The sequence below is a fragment of the Prinia subflava genome, chromosome 30 (genome assembly GCF_021018805.1).
Source record: "Prinia subflava isolate CZ2003 ecotype Zambia chromosome 30, Cam_Psub_1.2, whole genome shotgun sequence".
Lineage (NCBI taxonomy): Eukaryota > Metazoa > Chordata > Aves > Passeriformes > Cisticolidae > Prinia > Prinia subflava.
Genome location: NC_086276.1, coordinates 250,151 through 275,695, shown reverse-complemented (window position 1 = coordinate 275,695; position 25,545 = coordinate 250,151). Strand labels below are relative to the sequence as shown.

Here is a 25,545-nt window from a genome sequence, read left to right as displayed (position 1 = left end):
ATGTGATCCGTCTGTACAAACACATTCTGTGCAATCCCAGTCTGTGCAACCCCAGTCTGTGCAATCCCAGTCTGTGCAATCCCAGTCTGTACAATCCCAGTTTAAACAATCCCAGTCTGTGCAACCCCAGTCTGTGCAACCCTAGTCTGTGCAGTCCCAGTCCATGTGATCCCAACCCAAACAATCCCAGCCCTACAAGGTCCCAGTCTCATCATCCCAGTCTGGATGCTCCTGATCCAGATGGTCCCGCTCTGTGTAGTCCCAGGCTGGAGGATCCCAGTCCATGTGAGCCCAGACCGCAGGATCCCAGTCTGGATGCTCCTGCATGGCACACATTGCAAGGCTCTGGAATTCCAGTTCCCAGCAAGGAAAAGATCTTACTGCCCTTGAAGGCAAAGCTCTGAAGAAGGGGCCAAAAGCCAAGGGCAGCAAGATCCTACAGGGACATTTCACTGCCAGGCTCCAGAACTTCATCCATGCTTGTTGTAGCTCCTGCATTGGGAATTCAGTCAGGGCAGGGTCTTTGGTGGGAGCTGCCCTGGCTCAAGGAGGCACTGAGAGACAAAGAGACCAGGCAGAGAGAGGCAGCAGAGAAAGGAGGACACCAACACAATCAGCTGAGAAGGTGGCACTGTGAGAACAGAACTGACACTGACTGAAAATGAATGGGACAGAAATGAAGAACTCTCAAAATTTGATTTATTATCAAAACACATCCCACCCACCCCGCCCCACACAATCCCGATCCCACCTCTCCAAATTTGCATCCCACTTCTCTTGATCTCCTTCCAACACCATTGCACCTCGGCAGCTCTGGAACTGAGTAAGTTTGGGATGGGACTGAGTTTTTCTGAGGTGTGTACAAGCCATTATGAGCTGGAATTCAGCCCTTTTGGGGTAACACTGAGTATTATTCAGTGGGATTTGATGGGTTATGAGGTGACAGATCCATCCCTCTTGGATCAGAAGTGCAGAGAGAGACTACTGACCAAAATCCCTGAAGAACACACAAATACTCCATCAAGAACACTCAAAATGCTTTTTTGGCTCTATTTAACAGACGAAGATGAGTCAGAAGAAAATGAAAGCCAAAACAAAAGGATAACCAGCATGATGTATTCCCAACAGGGGTCACAGGGAACGTGGGTCACCAGGGCTCTGCCTAATGTGGCTCCTCCAGTGGGAGATGGAGTTTGAGTAGTGCACAAAGCTCTTCCCACACTGGGGACACTAGCAGGGCTTCCCTTACTGGTGCCTCCATTGGTGTCTGGTCAAGGATGAGCTCCTGGAGCTCTTCCCACACTGGGGACACTCATAGGGCCACTCCCCGGTGTGGATGCGCCGGTGATTCTTGAGGGTGGAGTTGTGCTTGAAGCCCTTCCCACAGTCGGGGCAGTGGAAGGGCCTCTCATCCATGTGAATCCGCTGGTGCTGGAGGAGATACGAGCTGGTGGGAAACCTCTTCCCACACTTGGAACACTCGTAGGGCCTCTCCCCAGTGTGGATCTTTTGGTGGCGGATCAGATTGGCACCATGCCCGAAGCCCTTCCCACATTCCCCACACTCATAGGGCCTCTCCCCAGTGTGGATGCTCTGGTGCTGGATCAGGGTGGCTTTCTCTCTGAAGCTCTTCCCACATTCCCCACACTGGTAGGGCCGTTCCCTGGTGTGGGTCCTCTGGTGGCAGATCAGGTGTGCCCTCTGGTTGAAGCTCATCCCACATTCCTCACATTCGTGGGGCCTCTCGTCAGTGTGGATGCGTCGTTGCATATCGAGGTTGCCATTATGCCTAAAGCCCTTCCCGCAGTTGGGGCAGCGGAAGGGCCTCTCCTCTGTGTGCGTGCGCTGGTGCAGGAGGAGACTGGACCTGGTCTGGAACCTCTTCCCGCATTTATCACACTCATAGGGCCTCTCCCCAGTGTGGATGTGCTGGTGGATGGTGAGGGCGGATTTCTGCTTAAACCCTTTCCCGCAATTGCAGCAGTGGAAGGGCCTCTCCTCGGAGTGAATCTGCTGATGTACGAGGAGCCTGGTGCTGGTCCGAAATCCCTTCCCACACTTGGAACACTTGTAGGGCCTATCTTCAGTGTGGATCTTTTAGTGGAAGTTTAGGTTGTTTCTCCGCCTGAAGCTCTTACCACATTCCTTACACTTGAAGGGCCTCTCCTCAGTGTGGATCCTCTGGTGACAGACCAGCTGGGAGTGTGACCTGAAGCTCTTCCCACACTCCCCACACTCATGGGGCCTCTCCCCAGTGTGGATCATCTGGTGCTGGATCAGGTTGGAGTTGTTCTGAAACCTCTTCCCACATTCCCCACACTTGTAGGGTCGTTCCCCAGTGTGGATCATCTCGTGGGCAGTCAGCTGGGAGCTCTTCCTGAAGCTCTTCCCACATTCCCCACACTCGTAGGGCCGTTCGTCTGTGTGGATCCTCTGGTGGCGGAGCAGGTGGCACCGCCAGCTGAAGATCTTCTCACACCCAAAGCACTTGTGGGGCTTCTCCCCATCAGGAAGCTCCTCATGGACCACCAGCTCTGAGCTCTGGCTCCATCTCCGGCCGCCTTCCCGGCACAGGGTGGGTCTTTCCTCCTCACATCCCCCCAGTCTGCCTTTGCAGGCCCTGCTCATGAGGGATCTGGGGGCTTTTCCTCCCTGGTGGATTCCTGAGCAGTGGAGCCGCTCCAAACAGCCTCTCCCACGAAGTTCTGTTGTGGGGATTTGTCCTCCCTGGGCTCCATGCTAAGCTCCTTGCCTGGGGAAGGAAGGACAAGGAAAGGATGGGATTTGCCTCCATGCCACAGGGAAGGGGAAGGAGATTCCCCATCTGCTCGGTCCCTCCCCTCTCCAGGCTGCTGGGAGTGCCAGGAACCCGAAAAGCTCCTCCCTCTTCTGTCTCCCCACTTAGGGATACTGGCAGTGACTGGGCTCATCACGGGAATGCTGAGGAAATGGGAACCACACGGGGGGCAACTGGGCTCATACTGGGAGCAGCCACTTCCTGCAAAATCCAAAAAATCCCAAACCCAGGGACTCCCCCGGGATATTTGGGGCGAGCTCCCTGGCCGTGCTGCGGGTTCAGGGAGCCCTGGAGCCGCCTCTGCCTCCTCTGCCCTTCTCCTCCTGCTCCCTGCTGCCGCTCCGCCTCTTCCTCCCTCCCTCCTCCTCCTCCCCCGTTCCCAGCCCCGAACTGTGGGGGCGGGGTCAGGGAAAGGGCGGGAACTGTGAGGGGAAAGGGGCGTGGCCAAGGACAGGGCGGGAATTATGAGGGAAAGGAGCTCGGCCAAGGGGACGTGCGGCCCTAAATGGGCCTCGTTTGGCCTAAAAACACCCAAAGAGGCCTAAAATAATTCAAAGGGACCTAAAATCCACAATGGATCCACATGCTTTGGGCTAAAATCAGCCAAATGGGGTTAAAATCATTCGAAGGGGTCATAAATCCAACCAAAGGGCCCTAAAACTGCACAAACTGGTTTTAAACCCTTAAAAAATGGCCTCAAATCTCCCAAATGGGAATAAAATTCACCCTCAAAAACCTAGGTTTGCCTAAAATCACCCAAAGGATCTTGAAGTCAACCCTAAAACCTTCCAGATTTGGCCCAAAATCACCCAAACATACCTAAACCCCATGGAAGTAGACCTAAAATCCTCCAAAGGGATCTAAAATGCACTCTGCCCAGGTTATCCCAAAATCACCCAAATGACACTTGACGCCACCAGATTTTGCCTAAAATCACCCAAACATACATAAACCCCATGCAAATAGGCCTAAAATCCTCCATAGAGATCTAAAATCCACCCTGAAACTACCCAGGTTTTCCCAAAATCACCTAAATGAGACTTAACACCACCAGATTTGGCCTAAAATCATCGAAAGGGACCTTAAACCTTGTTGGAAAAACCGGGACCATGCTGAGAACAACTGGGACCATGCTGGGGGACACCGGGAGCGAGTGGGGGTCACAGGATCTTCACTGGGGGAACTGGGAATGACTTGGGACCATGCTGGGAGGGACTTGGATCATCTACAGACTCACTGGGTCTACACCGGGGCAACTGGGATCCCACTGGGAGGAACAGGGAGATACTGGAACCATGCTGGGGGCAACTGGAATCACACTGGGATCACACTGGGAGCAGCTGGACGATGTTCGGGGAGACTGGGAACATACTGGATCATACTGGTAACAACTGGGACAGCACTGAGGGTGACTGGAAATGCTGTGAGCAACTGGGATAAGGCTTGAAGAAAATCTGAGTATCTTGGAGTGATTTGGAACGTGCTGGCAGCAACTGGGATATACTGGGAGAGACTGAAACCACAGTGGGGGTAAATGGGAGCAACTGGAACCACAGTGGATGATCATGGGAGCAGCTGTGCCAATGTCGGGATCATACTGGGATCCTACTAGAACTGACTGGCATCATACTGGGAGTGACTGAAATAGTACTGTGAGTATCTGAGAGTGACTGGGATCATACTGAAATCAGACTGGGAGGGACTGGAAAGGTGCTGGCCGTGACTGTAACCATACTGGGAGTGACTGGGAGACGAGGGCCACACTGGGAGTTCCAGGGAGTCACTCTGGGCATGACTTGAATAATACTGAGAGTATGAGGGAGTGACTGGAACCATACTGGGGGTGACTGGGACCATGCTGGGAGTGACTGGGAGCAACTGGGCGCACACTGGGAGTTCCAGGGAGTCACTCTGGGCATGGCTGTGCCCAAACCCGGTGTCCCCCGGCCCCGCCGCTCCCGCGCGCTCCCCACGTGGCCCCGGCAGAGCTCGGAGGGCCCGGCCCGGGAAGCCCAACCCCCACCGCGGGGGGACCCGCATCCCCCCGACCCCCAACGGGGCTCTGCCGCCACCGGGACACCCCAAAAACACCTCCCGGGAGCCCCTGATGTCCCCCCGAGGGGCCTCTGCGTCTCAGCTTTGGAGCCCTGCAAGCTCCAAACATCAGCCCCCCAAAAAACCCCAAACCCAGGGACCCCCCCGGGATATTTGGGGCGAGCTCCCCCTCCCCGGGCACCTGCGGGATGGGAGGGGTCCGGGGGGGCTGCGAGTTCAGGGAGCGCTGGAGCCGCGCGGTTCCTCCGCTCGTTGTCTCCTCCCGCTTCCTCCTGCCGCTCCGCCTCTTCCTCCCTCCGTCCTCCTCCTCCTCCCCCGTTCCCCGGACCCGTCGCAGCCCGCGGGAGGAGCGGGAATGGAGCCGGGCCAGGTGGGAAGGCAAGAGAGGGTTGGGGGATGGCAGGAGTGGGATCACTGAGAGTGACTGCGCTGTACTGGGATCATACTGGGAGCATCTCCTGTGTGACTGATTTATACTGGGATCATACTGGGATGATACTGGGAGTGAGCAGGAGCAGCGCGATGGCTCCAGCGCTGGGGCTGGGGGCGGCGAGGGGGGAGTGGGACCTCCGGCAGCGGGACCCGAACGGGACCGGGACCCCTCTGCTCCCCTTATCCTGCACAGGGACCCCTCTGAATCCCCTATTTCTGTACATCAGGACCCTCTGCTCCCCTTTTCCCGGTCATACCATGTCTCCCAGCCTCCAGACTTCCTGTGTGCTTGACCCTGGGATGCCCTGGAACGCCTTGGACCCCCATTCCTGCCTTTCCCAGCCCCCAGCCCCAGCTTTCTGCAAAACCAGAGACCCCCTGAACTCCCTCTTCCCGAATATCCCGGGTTTCCCCAGCCTGTGACCCTCCTGTTTTGGGAAACCCTGGACTCCCCTTTCATGGTCCCAAGGACCCCCTGGAACTCCCTTCTACCTCTCTCAGTCCTTGCCCCCCCTTTCCTTGACCCTGAGATTCCCCCCTGACCCCCCATTCCTGCGAACTGAGACACCCTTTTACCCCTTTGCCCAGCACTGACACCCCCCTGCACCCCCTTATCCGGCACCAACTCAACCATTTCCCTGCCACCCTGCCTTTCACAGACCCCAGATCCACCTTTTTCCTTGACTCTGGGACCCCTGGGCCCCCATTCCTGCATTTCCCAGCCCCCAGCCCCTCCTTTCCTCACCCTGAGGAGCCCTGGCACCCCCTTTGCTGGGCACAGGATTCCCTGGACACCCCATCCCACCTCTCCCAGTGCCTGCCCTCCCCTTTCCTTGACTCTGAGCCCCTGAACCTCCTTCCCAGCTCTCCCAGGTCTTCAAGTCCCTCCTTTTTTTGGCCTGTTGACGCCCCTGGATCCACAAACTCTGACATTCAGTCCCCCCAGCTCCCCCAAATCTCTGTGTCCCCCCAGTGTCCCACTGCCTGCAGTGCCTGGAAGCGGCGCTGTCAGAGCCCGGCCCAGGGGTCCCCCAGTCCTTGATTGTGGCCGGGACCCCCTGTGAGCGCTGGGACAGCGAGCGGAGCCGGATGGAGCTGCAGAGAGCGGGGATGGCGGCGGGAGCTGAGCTGGGACATTGGGATAGGCAGAGCCGGGATATTGGGATAGCCAGAGCTGGGACACTGGGATAGCCGGAGATGGGATATTGGGATAGCCAGAGCCGGGACATTGGGATAGGCTGAGCTGGGGCATTGTGATAGGAAGAGCTGGGACATTGCGATAGCCAGAGATGCGATATTGGGACATGCAGAGCCGGGATATTGGGATAGGCAGTGCTGGGATTTGGGATAGCTGAGCCGGCTCAATGACAGGAACCGGCACGTGGCCGACCGTGACCTGGAAACGGGGCTGGTGCCACCAGAGCCAGGGGTGACTAGAGGGAGCCAGGGGCTAGGCTGGGATCTGTGGGAATGGAGGACTCTGAGGGGCTGGGATGGGATCTGTGGGGCTGGAATGGGAATCCAGGGAGCTCCTAGGGGCTCTGTGGGGCTGGGACACATCTCCATGGCTCCATTCTCCCCTCCTTCCCAGGTCTCCACACAGTGCAGGTGGTTTCCAGCTGTGACCTCCTGTCCAGTGGAGCATCCCTGGATCCCACCGGTACGGCTCCGACGGGTGGGATTTCATCTCCTTCCAGCTGGGATCCGGGAGCTTTGCGGTGTCCATTGGTGCCACCTGGATCACCCAGAGGTGCTGGGAATCCAAAGGGATCACGGTGGAGCAGATGAAGCATTACCTGGGACACAGCAGTGTGGAAGAGCTCCCAAAATACATCAGATACGGTTGGAAGGCTGTGGAGCACAAAGGTGGGCGTGGGAAGGGTAGGAATATTTCTATGGGAATGTTGGAATTCTGGAATGGGGGACTTGGGAATGCAGGAATTCCCATGGAATTTCCATGGCTGGATCTCACTCTTAGTCCAGTCAGGTGAGAATTCCTTGGATGGATCTCCCCTCCAACCCATTGCCATGGGAATTCCATGGGGAAATGATTTGAATAAATGACCAATGCACAGACTGCAGTGAAATGAGAAGGAATCTCTGCTGGGATTCCATGGGACACAAATCCCAATCCTGTCCCCAGGCCGGCTCTGTTGTGCCCGTGGCAGTGCCAGGGGAGTGCCCTGTCCCTGCTCTGAGCCCAGCACGAGCCTTTCCTTGGGTGTTCTCTGCCCTGCCCAGGGCAGGAGGGCACTGCCGCAGTGACTTTGGTGGCCCCAGGCACCCGGCCGGGCTGCAGCCCCTGCAGGGCTCCTTGGGAATGTCCAAGAGCAAAGCTTCAAGCAAACAACAGTTTCTGGAGGGGCTTCTCCCCCTTGTCCTGTGCTGGGAGCCCAAGGGCGACAGCGCGGGCACAACAGCTCAGAGTGCTGGAGCTCAGTGTCCCTGGGCCAGGCCGTGTTCCCTGGCTGTCCCCTGTCCCTTAGCTGTCCCCTGTCCCTTGGCTGTCCCCTGTCCCTCGGCTCTGTGGGACCAGGGATGGCAGGAGCACCCGGGGCAGTCCTGGGGGAGAACAACCCTGAGCCCCAGCTGGGCCAGTTCCCCCAGTTCCACCCGGGGGAGGGGCCCAGGTCACTCCCAGCATGGGCCCTGTGGCTCCCAGTCACCCCCAGTATGATCCCAGTCACTTTCAGTGACACTCAGTATGATCCCAGTACCAGCCCAGTCACTCCCACTATGATCCCACTGTGATCCCAGCATGGTCCCAGGTGTTCCCATTCACTCCTACCATGGTTCCAGCCACTCCCAGTACAGTTCCAGTCACCCCTAGTATCATCTCAGTCACTGCCACTTTGGCTCCAGTCCTTCCCAATATGATTCCAGTATGAACCCAGTCACTCTCACTATGATGCCATTTGCCCCCAGCATGGTCCCAGTTGCTCCCAGTCCCCAGTATGGTTCCAGTCACTCCCAGTACTATCCCAGTCACTCCCAGATACTCCCAGTATTCTTCCTTTATGATTCCTCTGTGATCCCAGTCACCGCCAGTCTCTCCCAGTATATCCCAGTGTCCCCCAGTGTCCTTCCACTCACTCCCAGTTGCTCCCAGTAGCTTCCAACAGGATTCCAGTTGCTCACAGTTATTCCCAGGCAATTCCAGCATGATTCCAGTCACTCCCTGTATATCCCAGTTGCCCCAATATGATACCTGTTGCCATCAGCATGCTCCTAGTCACTTCCAGTATGATCCTGGAATGACACCAGTCACCCTCAGTGTGGTCCCAGTTGCTCCTAGTATGATCCCAGTTGTCCCCAGCATGGTCCCATTTTGTCCCAGTGCAGTCCCAGTTGCCTCTAGCAGACCCAGTAAATCCCAGTATTATCCTGTTCTGATGCCATGGTCATCCCAGTCACTCCCAGCACAGTCCTAGTTGCTTCCAGTTTCTTCCAGTCTAATCCCACTTGCTCTCAGTTGCCACTGCCATAGACCAAATCATTCCAAGAATGATCCCAGTATGAGTCTAGTGTGATCCCAGTCTCCCCCAGCATGGTCCCAGTCAAACCCAGTTGCTCCCAGTGTAGACCCCATCACTGCCAGTTACTCTCAGTGTGTTCCCAGTCACCCCCAGTGTAGTTACAGACACTCCCAGTATATCCCAGTTGGCACCAGCATAGTCATAGTCATGGCCAGTCACAGCCACTTGGCCCAAGAAGTCTCAGTTTCCACCAGTATGATCCCAGTCACTCCCAGCATATCCCAGTTGCTGCCACTATGATCCCTGTTGCCCCAGTTCTGGTCCTGCTGGGTACAAGTGTGCTCTGATCCTGCTCCCAGTGGGTGCTAGTCCTGGGCCCGGTGTATCCCAGTATATGCCAGTGTCCCAGTCGATCCCAGCCTGTCCCAGTCTATCCCAGCCTGTCCCAGTCTATCCCTGTCCCTTCCTGGCAGCTGCCGCCATTTCCCGGATCCTGCCCCTCCCATCCCCAGAGCTGCCGCCCCAAGATGCTCCCGGGGCTTGGGAGCTTCATGTTTGGCCTCATCTGCTGGGCTGAGGCTTGACCTCCAACTGTGGGAGAAGGTGAGGGGGGGTCCCCAGGGGTCGTGTCCCCCCCTTGGAGCATGTGTGACTCCCCCATGTCCCCCCTTGCCGGGGTCACCCCCTTTTCTCCCACAGCACACTCCTGGAAAAGCTGGCAGCCCACGGCTTGGACAGGAGCACTCTGTGCTGGGTCAAGAACTGGCTGCATGGCCAGGCCCAGTGAGTGGTGGGAATGGTGCTGCATCCAGCTGGCAGCCAGGCACCAGGGGTGTTCCTCAGGGCTCTGTGCTGGGGCCAGCTCTGTTCAATATTTTTATTGGTGACATGGATGAGGGGATTGATTCTTTCATTAGTAAATTTGCAGATGACACTAAGCTGGGAGCATGTGTCGATCTGTTGGAAGGGAGGAGGGCTCTGCAGAGAGATCTGGAAGGGTTGGATGGATGGGCAGAGTCCAATGGGATGAAGTTTAATAAGTCCAAGTGCCAGGTCCTGCATTTTAGCCACAAGAACCCCCTGCAGCAGTCCAGGCTGGGGATGGTGTGGCTGGACAGTGCCCAGGCAGAAAGGGACCTGGGGGCACTGGGGACAGCCAGCTGAACATGAGCCAGCAGTGTGCCCTGGTGGCCGAGAAGACCAAGGGCATCCTGGCCTGTGTCAGGAGCAGTGTGGCCAGCAGGAGCAGGGAGGTCGTTCTTCCCCTGTCCTGGGCACTGGTGAGGCCACACCTTGAGTGCTGTGTCCAGTTCTGGCCCCTCAGTTTAGGAAGGACGTTGAGACGCTTGAGCACATCCAGAGGAGGCAGCGAGGCAGGTGAGGGGCTTGGAACACAAGGCCTGTGAGGAATGGCTGAGGGAGCTGGGGTTGTTCAGCGTGGAGAAAAGGAGATTCAGAGGTGACCTTATCACTCTGTACAGCCTCCTGAAAGGTGGCTGTAGTCAGGTGGGGGTTGGTCTCTTTCTCCAGGCAGCAACTGTCAGAACGAGAGGAGACAGTCTCAGGGTGCATCAAGGAAATATAGGTTGGATATTAGGAAAAGTATTTTACAGAAATGGTGATAAAGTATTGGAATGATCTTCCCAGGAAGGTGGTGGAGTCACCATCCCTGGATGTGTTTAAAGAAAGACTGCATGTGGCACTCAGTGCCATGGTTTAGTTGAGGTGTTAGGGTCTCAGGAGGGTTTTTCCAAGATATATTGGTTAAGAGTCTTTTTTCCTTGAATGCCCATGCCAGAAGCAGTAGAAAGAGTTGGAGTTTGCCAGCCCAGGTTTCTCAAGGTTGTTTATTGTCTCTTATCTCTAAGTTCTTTCTGTGCCCACCAAAGATCCTTGCTGTGGCAAGAGCACGAGGCATCTCTCCCCCCAGGTTGGGCATCCTGGACCTTTTGTACCTTTCTCTCACCCAGCTATGATATGGATGCTGACACTAGTCTGAAATTTGGCATCAAGCAGCCACTGTGTTTGTGTGAAATCATCACCTACTACCTTCACACAGGCCTGAGAAAGTGGCCTTGGAAAAAGAGGAAACCAAAGCAAACCCTGAGAAGTGAGAAAACATCTGCAGGTGGTGTTTTTCCAATGTGTTTTCTGACAAGGTTTTTGACAAAGAGTGTAGACTTTGAATAACTAATCATGTTCTTGGTACTGAACTACTCTATAAAAGTAGAATTTGGAAGAATAAAGTTTGCTCTCATTTTACCATTGTATAGAGAGTCATGTTGTTATTTCTGTGCCGTCTGAAAATCATAACAACACCCAACCATTGTGCACAACGTATTTCTTATTTACAGTCTATTACCAATTCCTACTACCTATACTAGACATGCCACTTCTGTCCTAAACCAATCCCTTGTGACCTGACACAGCAGAAGATGGAGGACAAGGACAAGAACGAAGAAGAACAGGGCCACACCCTGATTCCTCCATCTTGCCTTCCCCATTTGCACCCTGTGATAAACCAATTATTATTTACATCAAACTCCTGGGGTCTGTAGGTCTTTCTGCAAAGCTGGTAAGTTTTCCCATGGGCTGAGATCAAAGACAGTGTCACTTTGGGCCCTGTGCAAGGGTCTCAGACCCCTCTGCCAGGGTTCCAGACTCCCCTGTCAGGGTCTGAAACCCCTCTGCCAGGGTCTTGGACCATCCAGGGCAGCCAGAGGGATGCCCTGGACTCCGAAGGGAACGGGAATGGTATTGGGATTGTGATTGGGAATGGGATTGGGAATGGGAATGGGAACGAGAATGGGAACAGGAACGGGAATGAGAATGGGAATGGGATCGGGAATGGGATTTGGAACAAGAACGGGATCGGGAAGAGACCCCGTCCCAAAAACGGACCCCCCCTCCTGCAGGAAGAGATCCTGCCCCAGTCCCGAATGGATCCCTCCCCACCATCCCAGACCCCTCCCCATCTCCAGATCCTGCCCAATTCCGGACACTTCAACACTCCTCCACCTTTCTCCATCCCCAGATTCCTCCCCCATTCCCAGACCCCTCCCCAGTCCTAGACCCCCCTCAATCCCAGACTTCTCTCCAATCCCAGACCCCCCCTCGATCCTAGACCCCTCCCCACATTCCCATCCCCTCCCCAATCCTTGATCGGACTCTTTAATCCCTTTTTTTGGTGACTCCTGCCACTTTCAGCCCACTTTGGGGGGTTACAAACGGCTCCGGGGACCCCCCTGCAATTTTGGGGGTGTTGGGTTGACCCCGAGACCCCCCGGTGGCCACAAGGGAATCGGAACCCCAAAAGCCGGGTGTCTCCTGGTCCCCAGGTCCTCCTGTCTCCACCCCCGAACACATCCTGGCCAATCAGAAGGCGCGGCGCTGATGACGAACCAGCTGCCGGGCGGAAATTCAGCCCACTGGCCCCGCCCAGCAATTTCCAGCCAATCAGCCCCCGGAGCGCCTCTGACTCACAGTTGCCAGGCGGAGCCCAGCACCTCTCACAGGGCCAGCCAATCAGAGACCCCGCGGGGCAACGTCCAGCCAATCAGAGCTTTTCTTTCTGATGACTCATCAGTTGCCAGGCAGACCTGCAGCGCCCAGCGCTGCCCGCAAGCGGAATTCGGGGAGGGGGAGGTGATGCTGGGGCCGGGATGGTGCCGCGCTGGTGGCACTGGTGGGGCTGGGAGCGCCCCCGGCCGCGGGATGAGGGGGGCGGGGGCCCCAAATTAAACGCGGTCCCGGGCCCTGGCGGCTGCTCGGCAGGGCGGCACGGCGGTGGCAGTGTCGGGACGGGCTCCTGCAGCTCGGGCGGGCGCAGCGGCTCCGGCTCGGGCAGACCCGGTGCTGGCAGCAGCGGGGGTTGGCGGCGGGGCGAGGTGGCTCTGCGGGGACAGCGAGCTCGAGTGAAAGCCGCTCCCTTTGGGGTTTTTCGCTTGCTCTCTCCGCTTGCGAACCCGACGCAGCACCCATTGTTCTGATCGCTGTAGCTTTGATTTCATGCCTGAGATGTTTTGGTTTGTGAAATTTCTTTCCCAGGTGATTTGCTGGAAACAAAAAGAGATGTTTTCTTTATTATATCTTTGTTATTCATTCCTTTTCAGAAGAGGGACTTCTTGATAGCCCTCTGGCTTGACCAGTGTGTTTGAAGAGGTGTTAACGTTGCCATCCAATCATGTTGGTTTCTGTAAAAAGTATAGAAAGAAATCATGTTTTGAATAAATCTCTCTCTAGCCTTCTGAAGATTCATGGAGTCAGTGTGATTCATTGCATGTCCTATAGCGACAGCTCGCTTCCCTCTGCGCTTCGCCATCTGGAGATATTTCACTCTCTTCCATCCTGGGATATTTCACGCTCCGCCATCCCGGGATATTTCACGCTCTGCCATCCCGGGATATTTCACGCTCCGCCGTCCCGGGATATTTCACGCTCCGCCGTCCAGGGATATTTCACGCTCCGCCATCCGGGGATATTTCACTCTCCTTATGCCGGGATATTTCACACTCCCCCATACGGGGATATTTCAGCAGGCGGTGTCTTTGCTGCTGCTTTTGCGTTCTGCTCGGCTTTTATTGGTTTTAACGTTTCCAGCACGAGCCTCCAGGTAGTTGTAACACTCAGGGCTGTTTCATTGCCTTGAGAGGCAGAGTCAAATACCAATTCACCAGCTCATTCCCAGTTCTTAATATTAAAAGCAGCTTCTGTGGCAGCATCTATTCCCTGGCTCTCACACCACGACAGCAAGGTTTGCAGAGCCTGTTTGTCGTGTTTTATCCTGTTCTCTTAAAAAGAGGGACCGTACTTTCACTATGGCTTTTTTTTATCCCCAGGTTGCTTAAAAAGAGGGTCCATACCTTCACTACGGCTTTTTCTATCATCAAGACTTGTGTCCCGGTGTCCCTAGAGGCTTCTTCTATTTTTTACACATCCGGACTGACACAGTTGGACACGAAAGAACTACACAACTTACAGATGTCTCAGCAGGAAAGAAGGGGGAAGAACTTTACTTTCTTTCATATTTATACATTTTTGGCACCAGCTGTGGATTGGAGGATAGGATCACGACTCCTCCAACCACACTGGTCAAACAGACAGTCAATCAGTTTTTCTCTTCTTCTAAAAAGTAATGTAAACAAAAACTACGGTTAATAAAGAGCTATTTTTACTCTTATTTTTTAAGATACTGTTAGAAGTGTGAGTCTGTTCAGGGCGGTTGGAAACCTTGGCACAGAGCCCAGGAGGAAATACAAGTTTCAATAGTGTGAAATGAGTAGTAGTTAGTTCATCACAGGGTGAAAAAGTAGAATTTGGGGTTTCTTAGAATGGAGGCTGGAGAGCCAAGATGAGGCATGAACCTGTTCTTCTTCCTTCTTGTTCTTGCCCTCCATCTTCTGCGGTGCTGGGTCACAAGAGATTGGTTTAAAATAGAAGTGACATCGTTAGCATGGGCAATAGGCATTGGCAATTAATTGTAAATAGAGAATACAAATGTATTAAGAGAATGTAAATAAATCGTTGTGGACAATGTTGGGTCAAGGAATGGTACAAAAGGATCAAGACCATCCAACCAGGGGGGTGTCGCCACGAGTTCTCTGCCGCAGGAGGAACTTTGGCAGAGCACAGAAAGAACTATGAGATAACAAAGAATAAACAGCCTTGAAAAACCTGAGATGGTGACTCCTCACTCTTTTTCTGCTTCTGGCACGAGGTGTTTCAGAGGGCAAAGGACACTTTACCACCAAATCTCGGGGACGAGAATCCGAGAGCAGACGACATGGCACACCGAAGTTCACCTGGCAAAAATGGCTTTTGTTCTGTGCTTCTCTCCTATACGGGGCTGTACAAAACCCCGCGTCCAAACCTGATTGGCTGGAACCTTGGTGCCACCCAGTTCACTGACCAATAGCTGCCTTCGTACATGCTTGTCAGGGATTGGCTGGCATCCGTTCTCTGCAGCAGAGTCCCTCCACCTCTCAGTGCCCTCTCTGCCAAAGGTGTCTCAGGGTTGCTGTTCCCCAAGATTCGCCTTGGGGTTGCTGTTCCCCGAGGTAATAAGGCTTTCGAGCTTCTCTTGACCAAAAGGTCTCACGCCAGAGCTAGAGAAGACAAGCTGAGTCCGCCAGTGCGTGTTTCCAAGGTTGTTTATTCTTCATTATCTCTCAGTTCTTTCTCAGCTCTGCCAGGCCTCCCTGGCAGGGTACCTTATCTTAGTTCTTTCTAAGCTCTGCAAGGCATCTTCAGCACAGCAGGACACGCGGCGGACTGCGGCGGCTCAGAGGGTCCCGGACCTTTTGTACTGTTTCCCTGGTCCAACTACCATCCACAACGTACTTTTTATTTACAAAATCTTACCAATACTTACTACCTATGTTAACATGTCATTTCTACTCTAAACCAATCCTTGTGATACAACTCAGCAGAAAATGGGGGAAAAGAACAAGAACAAGGAGGACAGGACCGCGCCCCAATCCCTCCATCTCGCCTCTTCAAGCCCATATACTGAGAATCCTAGATTCTACATTTACATTCTATGATAAACTAGCTACTACTTATTTTGAATTCTCTCGGCTTGTGATTCTTCATACAATGTGGGCATTCAATCCCGTGGACAGGGATCAGAGGCAGTGTCCTCCTGGGCTCTGTGTGAGGCTGGCTGATGCCCTTGTACAGATCCCAGACCCCCTCTCCAGTCTCCAAACCCTTCAGGGCGGCCAGAGGGATGTCCTGGACTCTGACAAAAGCGTTTTATTTCTGTTCTTTCACAGGAATAGGCTGATAAAGTCTAGGTCAGGGGGTTGGGAGGCTTCAGGCCAGCTGCTCACCAACACTGGGGGAATGTTGGGAATGTGGGAGTTCACCAACCTATTTAGGGAGCCAAAAATTCCCCCCAGATTCCCTCTAGAGACACCAAAATGCCCACATCTGGGCCAAAAATTCCCAAATAATCCCAACAGAGACACCAAAATTCCCCAAAATTTCCAATCGAAACCCCACACTTCCCATGTTTGGACCCAAAATTCTCAAAAGAGATCCGAAAATATAAAAAACATTTCCTATGAGAACCCCAAAAATTCCCTTTGGGGACCCCAAAATCTAAAAATTCCCAAAAGAAACCTAAAAATTTCCGTGTCTGGACCCAAAATGCAAAAAAAAACCCTGCAAAGACTCCGCAATTCCCAAAATGCCAAAAATGTCCCTACAGAGACTTCAAAATTCCCTTTAAGGACCTCAAAATTCCAAAAATTTGAGTGAATTTGAGTGATTTTGAGGTGACAGATTGATCCCTCTTGGCTTTTGGAGTGCAAAGAGACAGAGAACATGGCCCAAAATCCCCCAAGAACACAAGAATTCTCCAGAATCTGACCCCAAATCCTGAATTCACCATCTAACACATGTGAAATGATGGGACTTTACCCATCTTTGATGAATTATTTTCTTTTAAACTCTCTTTTGGCTGTTTTTAACAGATGAACATAATTCTGAAGAAAATTAAAGCCAAAAGAAAAAGATAACCAGCCAGGGATCTTCCCAACACAGATCACAGGGAATGTGGGTTACCAGGCCTCTGCCCAATGTGGGTCCTGCAGTGGGGGATGGAGCTAGAGCAGCGCACGAAGCTCTTCCTGCACTGGGAGACCTGGCAGGGCTTCCATTATCGATGACTCCGTTGGTCTTGGGTCAAGTTAGAGCTGCAGGAGAAGCTCTTCCCACATTCCTCACACTCGTAGGGTCTCTCCCTGGTGTGGATGCGCCAGTGCTTCTTGAGGTGTGAGTTCTGCTTGAAGCCCTTCCCGCAGTCGGGGCAGCTGAAGGGCCTCTCCTCCGTGTGAATCCGCTGGTGCACAAGGAGATTTGACCTGGTCTGAAACGTCTTCCTGCACTTATCACACCCAAAGGGCCTCTCGTCCGTGTGCATGCCCTGGTGCACAAGGAGGCTGGAGGTGGTCTGGAACCTCTTCCTGCATTTATCACACTCGTAGGGCCTCTCGTCCATGTGCGAGTGCTGGTGGATGACAAAGTGGGAATGGCGGCTGAAGCCCTTCCCACACTGCCCACATTTGTAGGGCCATTCCCCAGTGTGCACGTTCTGATGCTGGATCAGCTGTTGCCTCTGGCTGAAGCTCTTCCCACACTCCTCACACTCGTAGGGCCTCTCCCCGGTGTGGTTCCACCGGTGATTCTTGAGGTGTGAGTTTTGCTTGAAGCCCTTCCCGCAGTCGGGGCAGCGGAAGGGCCTCTCCTCCTTGTGTGTGCGCTGGTGCAGGAGGAGATCAGAGCTAGTCTGGAACCTCTTCCTGCACTTATCATACCCATAGGGCCTCTCCTCCGCGTGAATCTGCTGGTGCACACGGAGGCTGGAGCTGGTCCGGAATCTCTTCCTGCATTTCTCACACTCGTAGGGCCTCTCCTCCATGTGGACGCGCCGGTGGGCGATGAGGTTGGAGTTGTGCCTGAAGCCCTTCCCACAGTCGGGGCAGTGGAAGGGCCTCTCCTCCGTGTGTGTCTGCCGATGTAGAAGGAGCTGGGTGCTGGTTACAAACCCCTTCCCACACTCGGAACACTCGTAGGGCCTCTCCCCAGTGTGGATCTTTTGGTGGCGGATCAGGTGGGTGCAGTGCCTGAAGCCCTTCCTATACTCCCCCTCTCCCCGCTGTGGATCCTCTGGTGACGCATCAGGTGCTGTCTCCGGCTGAATCTCACCCCACACTCCCCACACTCGTGGGGCCGTTTCCTGGTGTGGATCCTCTGGTGGCGGATCAGGTGGGAGCTCTGGCTGAAGCTCTTCCCACATTCCGAGCACTTGTGGGGCCTCTCCCCATCATGAAGCTGCTCATGCTCCACCAGCTCTGGCTCCATCTCCGGCCACCTTCCCAGCACAGGGTGGGTCTTTCCTCCTCACATCCCCCTGATCTGCCTTTGCAGCCCCTCCTCTTGAGGGATCTCCAGGGCTTTTCCTCCCCACTGGATTCCTGTGCCATGGAGCCGTTCCAAACGGCCTCTCCCACGAGGTTCTGCTGCGGGGATTTGTCCTCCCTGCTCTCCATGCTCAGCTCCTTGTCTGGGGGCGGAAGGACAAGGAGAGGATGGGATTTGCCTCCATGCCACAGGGAAGGAGATCCCCTCAGACCATCCCCGGCAGGACGGCGTCGGAAGCGGGGCTGTCCTGCAGCCAGGGCCAGGCTGGGCTAGGAGATGGAGCAGGGGAGAGGGGGAAAGGGGCAGTGACTTCCTCCTCACCTGCCTGGGAGTCCTGGGGCATCTTCCTCTTCCTCGCAGCCTCCTCCTTCATCCAGTCAAGGTTTGGGAATGGGAAATCCTAGTCAGGAGGGAAAACAAGGGATGAGCACGTTCAGTTTGTAGGTCCCTCTGCCCAAGTCCATCTCCGGGCATCTGGCCTTCATAAAAACCTCCCTTCATAAATGGCAGCAACTGGAACCACACTGGATGATGATGGCAGGAGCTGTGCTCATGTTGGGGTCATACTGGGATCCTACTGGAACTGACTGGGATGATACTTGGAGTGACTGCAGTAGTACTGGGAGTATCTGAGGGTGACTGGGATCATACTGGAATCAGACTGGGAGTGACTGGGAGAAACTGGGCCCACACTGGGAGTCACACAGAGTCACTCTGGGCATGACTGGAATTATATTGGGAGAATCTGGGAGTGACTGGGGTCATACTGGGACTGACTTGAACCATGCTGGGGGTGACTGGGTGCCATGGATCACACTGGGAGTGACTGGGATTGTAGTCAGTGACTGGGACCATACTGGGAGTGACTTTGTGTGAAAAATGTAGAATGTTAATTCATGTTCTTATAGTTAAGGAAATTTATTGAAAACTATAAGATTGTATATATATATGTGTGTTGTATGAAAGTATAAGTTTCAGGATACCTTGTAACATTTTGTTAAACCAAATTATGAAAAGGCAGGCATCACCCCAGAAGCTCACATTCAGAAATAGACAAAAGGTTTACAGGAAAACCGGCAGTCTCCTCAAGCACCAGGAGGAAACCCATCAAGGTAAGGCGGCAGGACCATTAACACCACCAGCCAACACCCTCACCGAGCATCAAGCATCATCATCCATATCTCGGACCATTAATCAGCCAGGAAATCTGGCAAAACCAGAAATTAACACCTTACCTGAGAGAGGGGACTCTTCAGCTGAGCTGGAGACACCCAGGAATTTGAATAGCTAGCTGGGACACAAAGGGGAAAATGAGGAAATATTGCCAAGGGCAGAATAAAGTGTATAAAAACCAAGCCCCAAACCAGGCAAATTTGTGAACCTAGGGGGAGACAGCAGACGGCCAGGTTCTGTGTCTCAAGGTTCACCCTTGGCACTTTCCCGGGAAAAAGACTGTCAAGTATCTCCGCTGTTGGTGGGTTTACCGAAATTCTGTAATTCGATCTTTTGATTAATAAACCAAATTATTTTAATTGGAATATTGTATTGGCATTTATAACATTTTGGGTCCCACTGGGATCATCCTGGGAGCCACTGGGATTACAGTGGGTGTGAATGGATCCTAAATGGGGGTTACTGGCAGCTCCTGGGCCCATGTTGGGAGGAAAATTTGGACACTTTGGGAGCAACTGGGATCCACTCTAACATTCTGGAACCATGCTGAGGGAACTGAGATGACATCTAGGATCATACTGGGAGCAACTGCGACCACACTTCGGTCAATGGCCAGAAACTGGGAGCATGCTGGAGGTAAGTGGGACTAAATGGGAAAGACTGGGATCATTCTCAGGTAACTAGAGCCATACTGGGACAACTGTAAATGACTGGGAATGACTATGAACATGTTGAGGCCAACTGGGATATAGTGGGAGTGTCTGGAACCATGCTGGGGGGACTGCAACAACACTGGGAACAGCCAGGACCATGCTGGGAATCACTGGGACCACTCTAAGGGCAACTGGGAGTGACTGGATCTACGCTGGGGGCAACTGGGCATGACTGGGACCATGCCCAGAGGGAGTGGGACTATTCTAGGGGCAACCGGGACCATACTGGGAGGAACTGGGAACACCTGGGTCCATGCTGGGGAGAACTGGGATGACACTGAGGGTCATACTTGGATTGACTGGGAGTGGCTTTGAACAACTGGGATCATGCTGAGAACAGCTGGGAGGAGGTGGGAATGACTGGGAGCATGCTGGGGGTGAGTGGGATACACTGGGAGAGACAGGGATCACAGGGATCATACGGGAGGCTACTGGGGTCATGCTGGCATTGACAGGGAGCAACTGGGATCACACTGGGGGCCACTGGCATCAGACTGGAAATGACTGGAATTAGACTGCAAGTGACTGGGATCATACTGGGAGTGGCTATGATCACACTGGGATTAGAGTGAGTGTCAATGGATCCTGACTGGGCCCCCGCGGCTCCCACGCGCTCCCCACATGGACCCAGCAGAGCTTGGAGGGCCCGGCCCGGGAAGCCCAACCCCCACCGCAGGGGGACCCGCATCCCCCCGATCCCCAGCACGGCTCTGCCAACACCGGGACACTCCAAAAACACCTCCCGGGGAGCACCTGATGTTCCCCTGAGGGGCATCTGCGCCTTGGCTTTGGAGGCCTGCAAGCCCCACACATCCCACTCCTCAAACAAAACCCCAAACCCAGGGACCCTCCGTGGATATTTGGGCCAAGCTCCCCCTGCCCGGGCACCTGTGGGATGGGGGCGATGCTCCCCAGGCAGGCTGCGGATTCAGGGAGCCCTGGAGCCGCCTCTGCCTCCTCTGCCCTTCTCCTCCTGCTCCCTGCTGCCGCTCCGCCTCTTCCTCCCTCCCTTCTCCTCCTCCCCCGTTCCCAGCCCCGAACTGTGGGGGCGGGGTCAGGGAAAGGGCGGGAACTGTGAGGGGAAAGGGGCGTGGCCAAAGCAACGCACGGCCCTTAAAGGGCCTGGTTTGGCCTAACAACACCCATAGGGTCCTAAAATCCACCCTAAAACCACCCGGCCTGGCCTAAAGTCATCCAAATGGGCCTAAGATCTCCGGGGCCAGAACCAAGACTGAGATCAGCACCAGAAAAGACACCAGCATCAAACCCAAGACTGACATCAGAACTGAGACCAGCACTGCTCTGGGACTGAGATCGACTCCGGAATCAGCAGCAGGAGCGCTCTGGGACCGAGACCAAGATTGGGACCTGGACTGCTCCAGGACCTCTGCCCTCACTCCAGGGAGTTTTGGCCGCGCCCCTGGCATGACTGGGAAGGACTGGGAGGGACCTGCCCGGTTCTTACCGGGCCCTTCCTGGCTCCAGAAGCAGCGGAATGATCCTCATTGATCATAAACCCCACCCAGAGGGTCCTAAACTCCCCCAGTTGCTCCTAAACCCCTCCAGTCAGTCCTAAACCTTTCACATTTGATCCTAAGCCCCCCAAATCACTCCCAAACCTCCCTGCACACCCCTAATCACCCCCTCCCCAGTCTCTCCTAAACCTTCCCGGTTTGTCCTACAACCCTCCAAGTCACTCCTAACTCCCCAAGATGGCCCCAAATCTCCCCAGGATGCCCCCAAACGCCCCAAGCCAGTTTTGGGGTGCAGCAGGTCCTTTATTACATTTGTACAATGGCGGCCCTGGGGCTCCCCAACTCTCTATGGCTTGTGCGGGGGGAAAGGTGGGGCTGGGACCCCAAAATTTGGGCTTGGTGGGAGCCAGGACCCCGAAACCCGGATTTGTGGGGGGCCAGGACCCCAAAATTAGAGCTTTGGGGATTCCAAGACCCTACACTCAGGGCTTAGCATGGTCTGGAACACCAAAAATGAGGTTTGGTGGGGGAGTCAGGACCCCAAAACCAGGCCTTGGGTCTCAAAAGCAGGGTTTTGCAGGCTTGGGGCCAGGACCCCAAAATTAGGGTTTGCGGACCCCTTGACCCCAAATGTGGGACTTGGGGGCTTGGGACCCCAAATTTTGGGTTTTGGAGAGGCCAAGACTGCAAAGTTGCGATTCTGGGGTGTCACTTCCACCAGGGCTGGTCGCGGTCGTGCCAGGGGAGCCCCTCATCGGTGGAGGAGGTGGTGAGGAGGCCCTGGTGCCACCAGGCCAGCTCGGCATGTTCCTGCGTGCTGGCCACCAGTGCCCACAGCGAGCCCTGAAGGTCCTCCTAAATGCCAAAAACGGGGTCAGACGCCCCAAAATGGGGTTAGAGACCCCAAAAATGGTGTCAGATCCACCAAAATCAACTTGAGACCACCCAAATCCATCATCAAATGCTTCAAAACCAACATGATATTCCCAAAATGGGGTCAGAGAACCCTAAAAATGTGTCAGATATACGAAAGCTGGCATCAGATCCATCAAAATCAACACAAGACCCCAACAGTGGGGTTAAGGACACCAAAATGGGGTCAGGGACACTGAAAATTAATTTAGAGACCCAAAAATAGATTCAGAGACATTGAAAATGGGATGAGGGACACCAAAAATGGGGTTTGGGGCCCCAAAATTGGCATCAGACCCATGAAAATCAACATGAGATCAGAACCACCAAAACCACTATCTAACTCCCCAAAACCACCATCAGACACCCCCAAAACCCCAAAACTACCATCAAACACCCCAAAACCATCATCAAACAACACCCCCAAACCACCATGAGACACCCCAAACCCTACAAAGACCCCACAAAACCCCTATAGGACCCCTAAAATCCCCATCAGAACCCTAAAACCACCATCCAACAAAACCCCAAATAACAAACCCAAAATCCCAAAACTACCATGAGACACCCTAAAACCATGAGACCCCCCATGTGTGTGATAGATAAGGACAGGCGCCCAGAAGATCTCGGATGTCACGGAAAGATAAGGACCCTCCACCTCCCTCTGACGTAGTAAAGCCCCCTTTGACTATTTAACCCCACGAGGTAAAGCAATAAACGCCATTTTGACCATCCATTGTATCGATGCCAGTGTGTCTGTGGACTGAGTAACCCGGGAGAGGCCGGGTTGCCGTGCTGCTTTCTGGAACCCAGGTCACCTGCCTTCTCTTGGAAGGCAACATTCTTGTGCTGAAACCTGGGAGGAAAAAACCCTCGGGAACTGGGGTTTTCGCCTGGACAGAAGCGGCGGCCAGGGCGGGGGTGAAAACCTGACTCTGGCAAGACAGGACGCCATCGGACCAGCCAATGGATGCCATCGGACCAGCCAATGGACGCCATGGCGAAGGTCATAAGTTTGATTCATAAACAGTGGGGAATTAAGTGCAAGCTCAGGGATTTTCACCTTGCTATCGCAAGAATATTAGAGCTTGGGGTGATTGAACGCCCAGTAGAAATATTACATTTGGAGGTGTGGGGGAGATGTACGGTCGCGCTAGCTGAGGATATGAAATCCTTGGGCAGCGGCAAAAGTCTCAAAGCGTGGGGAAAGGTCGAGCAAGCCCTACACAAGGCGCTTGAGGAACAGGAGTTCTGGAGTGCTGCGCGCGTGTGTGTGCTAGCTACCCCCAAGCTGGGGATAGGAGCCAAAATGCAAACAGCCTTTTCAACACGATTTGTCTGAGGGTGGGGATTTGCGGGAGCCAGGCATGCTTCCCAGCTCCCTGAGCCCGAGCCCAAACCCCCCGGTGCCCCCGGAAAATCCCCTGACCCTTCCGCCGAACCTGTCGTGTCCCTCCTCGCCCGCGGAACCTTCCCGAAAATCCACGGGTTTCCCATCCGTCTCTTTGTCACCAGCCAGCGTTTCTGTGCCTGAGGTGCGGCAGTGCGCGCGGGTTTTTTGGGAGGAACTGACAGATGAAGCCAGAGATGCCGAAAATGCAGCTCGGGAGGACACACTGGTAGCACCCCCTGCCATACGCGTTTGAAAATGGCGCTGGCCGAAGGGTGGGGCGGGGCCTGGATATCCTCGGCGGGGAGAGCCCGGAGCGGCGGGTGTTTGCTGATGCGCACGTGCAAGAAAAAAACGGGGAAGAGGGAGAAGATCGCATGCTCAGACAGGAGCCGTGGACTTTTGGTGACACGTACGTGTGGCAGGAAGGGAGAGAGTACACGCTCAAAGCGGCGCCGCGGATTTCCGCGGGCACGTACGCACGGGAGAGCGGCGGGGAGCGCGTGCTCGGTCTGGAGCTGCAGGTTTCCGCGGGCGCATAAGCGCGGGAGAGGGGCAGAGAGCGCGCGCTCAGTCCGGAGTTGGAGGCTTTCGCTAATGCACATGCGCGGGAGAGTGGCAGAGAACACATGCTCAGCCCAGAACGGTGGGCTTTCGCTAATGCGCATGCGTGGGAGGGCAGCAGAGAGCGCATGGCCAATCGGGAGCCACGCTCAATGATGTTTCCATTTAAGGGAGAGACCTCCCCCGCGGGAGGCAGGGCAAGCCCAGGGAGCGGGAGCTGCGCCACCCCTGAAGGGAGGGGCGGGGCTGGAGCCGCACAGAATGGCAAAGAAGCCCAGAAGTGCGCTGGCAGTCTACTTCCGACTCTCAGTCAGACACCACCAGCTCCAGCAGTTCAGGAGAGCTGACGGAAGCTGGCTGGGACTCGGAAATGGAAAGGGAAAAGCCAACGCGGTTTAAAGTGAAAACGAATAAAGCTTTGAGCCACTCTGAAAAGGGTTCACAATACGAGCTAGCCCAGTTCACTGACTGGGGAAAGATAAAGATAGCTTGTGCTTAGTGGGCTCCCGCGGCCACAGTGCGAGCTTTCCCTGTGAGAGTTACTGGGCCAGAAGGGAACCAGCAGAGAACATATACACCGGTAAACCCTAAAGATGTACAGGCAATTGTTAAAGCAGTTTCAGAGAAAGGGATTAATTCAGCCATGGTCTCTACACTCGTGGATGGCCTTTTTGGCAATTATGATTTGCTCCCCTTTGCTATTAAACAAATAGGCCGCATGGTTTTTGACGGCACGGGTATGATTGTTTTCAAACAAGAATGGAAAGATAATTGCGCAAACTTACTGGCTCAGGCTTCTGAGGCAGGACAGCCACTGCACAGCTCCAGCTTGTCCAGGTTGATGGGCAAACGTGACGAGATGATAACCCCTCAGCAACAAGCCGTGCACCTGCGGGCTGAGGAAGTCAGGGCCACCACCCAGGCCGCCAGGGAGGTCATTTGTACGGCATCCCGAGTGGTGGCCAGGCAATCCCCATGGTCCAGCGTAGAACAGGCAGAGAGTGAAAGCTTCACACAGTTTGCGGATCGCCTCCAGGCAGCAGTAGATTCGTCTACTCTGCCTCCAGAGGCAAGGGGCCCCGTGGTGGCTGATTGCCTGTGGTAGCAGTGCAATTCCACCACCAAGGACATTTTGCATTCCTTGCTGGCCGGAGCCAGCCTCGCCGACATGATTAAACATGTCATAAAAGAGGAACAACTGACACCCATCCAAGCAGCCATCCGCACCCTAACCAGTGCCATGGCATGCTTAAATGTGGCCAAGCAGGCCACATTGCAGTGAATTGTCCCCAGCCAGCACAGCCATCCCCTTCAGTGCCCCCGCTCCAAGCGCGTGTGAGAGGGAGCAGTGGGAAGAAGGGGCACCTCATCAAAGACTGCAGGTCCCGGCCTCAGGGAAATGGGAAAGGGAGGGGGCGTGCAGGCCGCACACAGCCTCCTCCTGCTGCGAATGCAAAGCAGCCCATCTATGCCAACCCCCAGTGGGGCGGGGAACCCTCATACCCCATGCCCCCACAGGGGTTTTGCACCCCTGACAGCGACACATTTACAGAATTTCACAACACTACCAGCGACGCCTTTGTACCCACCACTGCCGCAAGCTGCGCCTGCGCCACAGGGCCAGGAGGAGTTG

The 25,545-nt window shown here is 54.6% G+C and overlaps 1 protein-coding gene, 1 long non-coding RNA gene and 1 pseudogene across 3 annotated transcripts in view; 1 reads left to right on the top strand and 2 right to left on the bottom strand.

The window, feature by feature from the left end:
* LOC134562723 (zinc finger protein ZFP2-like) overlaps window positions 1–21,132 on the bottom strand; it is a 30,949-nt gene extending 9,817 nt beyond the window's left edge. The window contains exon 1 of the mRNA XM_063420251.1: window positions 21,037–21,132. The gene's annotated coding sequence lies outside the window, so the exon portion shown is untranslated. The remainder of the gene's footprint in view (window positions 1–21,036) is intronic.
* On the bottom strand, window positions 746–21,023 carry LOC134562738 (zinc finger protein 345-like; annotated as a pseudogene).
* Window positions 5,130–11,028, top strand: LOC134562751 (uncharacterized). Of its 2 annotated transcripts, XR_010083259.1 has the most exons (3): window positions 5,130–5,222; window positions 6,876–7,150; window positions 10,691–11,028. It is a non-coding gene; the product is annotated as an uncharacterized LOC134562751 (long non-coding RNA). The 2 variants fall into 2 exon arrangements; XR_010083258.1 differs by having other exon boundaries at window positions 6,876–11,028.
* Window positions 21,133–25,545: the final 4,413 nt, after the last annotated feature.